The sequence below is a fragment of the Ictalurus punctatus genome, chromosome 23 (assembly GCF_001660625.3).
Source record: "Ictalurus punctatus breed USDA103 chromosome 23, Coco_2.0, whole genome shotgun sequence".
NCBI lineage: Eukaryota > Metazoa > Chordata > Actinopteri > Siluriformes > Ictaluridae > Ictalurus > Ictalurus punctatus.
Genome location: NC_030438.2, coordinates 19,935,869 through 19,938,368, shown reverse-complemented (window position 1 = coordinate 19,938,368; position 2,500 = coordinate 19,935,869).

Sequence of the window (2,500 nt, the reverse complement as noted above, 5' to 3'; positions counted from 1 at the left end):
ACGCAAAAGAACCATCAGAATTAACATTAACACTGCAACCTGCTTTTATTTATTTCGAAAATACTGTCAGGAACAAGCAACTAATAATAATAATAATAATAATAATAATAATAATAATAATAATAATAATACAGTCTGTTTAGCATTATATAGACACAAAGAACACAACAAGCACCATCTGGTAATTAACACACGGCTCTGACTTCAAAGAGTTGGTGTGTGTTTTGAACAGAATCCGGTCCTGATGTCGATGCTTACACACACACACACACACACACACACACACACACACACACACACACACACACACACACACACACACACCTGTCATTAAAGCACACCAGCTTCACTTCTGCTGCGTTTCAATAACTCCATGCGAGTGTTCTTCCCCACCGCTCCTCCCTGAGGCTCTGCGCGGAGCGGCGTTAAATACACCCTATTAGTGTTTGTAAACGAAGAGAGATGTCCTGCTTGTCAAAAGTCCTGACTAGCCTAGCCATTCAACGCTACTTGGCTGTTATCTGACTGAAGAATGTGTGGAGAGTTTGATTCAGGAATCACGTTGTTGTTAGCTAGAACGTTCTCGGCTTATCATTACGGATTAGCGCTAAAAGACGAGGAGCGCTATTCGGCTAAACGAACACTTTCACACGGAACACCGTGACTCTAGAACAGTCTTACGGCTTGGCGTCCTGTCGGCGGCTAAATGATGCCAAGCGGCGATCTGGCCTGCGGCGACCGGACATACAGTACATACACATCTCGTACACACCCGGTGTTTACAGCAGACAGAAACTGAAGGCAAGTCTCTTCGTGATTATACCTCTGCTGTATGTAATGTAAGATGAACAAGTCGAACAAAGCTAGCCAGTAAACGTGTCCGTAATAGGCAACTCCTCACTAAAGAAGTGGCCTAGATATCTAGCATTAGCTAGCTAGCTTCTTTACGTAGATTTAGATTTTAAACGAGTTACATAGGTGTGTTAAAGCAATATAAACTCAGAGTGTTCGCTAACTAGCAAGCTAATCATGTTGAATTCTTACCTGGTTAATTGATTATGATCGTTATCTCATCACTGCGAAGACGATGCTCGTCAGAGCAGCTAGACCGGTTTACCCAAGATTAGATTGAATGAATCAAAGAATGACTTTTTGTCCATTTATAGCTACGGTTAATGTTGTGGAATGTCCATGAAAGAAGCGATAAACATTCATTCCCTTAAGTTAATAAGACGAAGTTAACGCAGCTTAATGAAAGCGTTCTGTAACGGACACATTAAGCAGTGACGACTAGATTAAGGGGTTAAATTGACAACCGCAACGTTGACATCGATGCGCGTCTGGTCCTCTTTACTCTGCTCAGGTCTCGTTTACGTCTAGAAATATTGGGGAAAAAACAAAAAACCTTTTGGTTTAAGCCATGGCCTCAGAGTACCTGTTCAGGAAACTGCGTTACAGTCCGGAATGCTCGTTTGTGATTGGATGGGCTTCCCCAGTGCAGCTTGACTCCGCCCACGTCTCAGTCTGAAATCGGTAAGCACACAGCACAGCCAGATCCTTCACCTGCAATCAAAATAATCACACACAAGAAACAAACGAGCTGAATTTGTCACGTTTATAATAAGTGATGTCATGACAGTCCTCGCTACTGCTAGCTTACTGGTGGCTAATCCATTACAGGTTCTGGGGCGGAGCTATGTGTGCGCACGGGTGGGAATGGAGAACCAGCTCAAGGAGCGAAAACAATTTCACTCCAATTTCAACTCCGAGACTTAACTGTGACTGACCTAATCTTGACAAATTTTGACAAATCTTACCTAATACACCTTGAATAGACTACACTTCTGAGCCAGTATATTTGAAGAACGATTCAAGGACACGATGCTAAAGACGAAAAGGTCTACCATACCGGACAAAGTGGACAGGAACAAATCAAATGGACCAAGAGCTGATTAAAGAAATATGATGTTCTGAATGGACGTGATGTGGTAATCGGACTCCGGAACACAAAATCGCCGGGAACCATGAGATCCATTTCTACCAATTTAATATCCTGTGTGGAATTGGGCCCTAAATAGCAAACACAGCTGGACCCACAGGTTAAAAACAAACAAGTGCAGTTTCCCGTTTCCTGTTTGAGGGGAAGAGTAATCACGTTACGCGAGCTGGATTTAGCTCATGGACTCCTAACGTCGTTTCAGCTGTCCGTATCGCCGATAACGCCAGCGGCTCTCGCACCGGATACGACGCTATATTCTGTATAGTATATAAAGTGTAAACGTGAGGAACGTTAAATCAAAGCGATCAATGAGGAGAATCTAAGCTCTCAGAGTTTCCTAATGGTTTCTAAGTGAACTTCCAGTCCTTAAGCACCGTAATTCAGTTACGGGGGTTTGAATAACGCTCCGTCAGCAGAGAGAGAAGTGCTGATGATTCTCAGGAGCGTTCATCCGGCCACGCATCACTGAGGAAGTGTTTATCGCGCAGGCCGCGTGGCTCG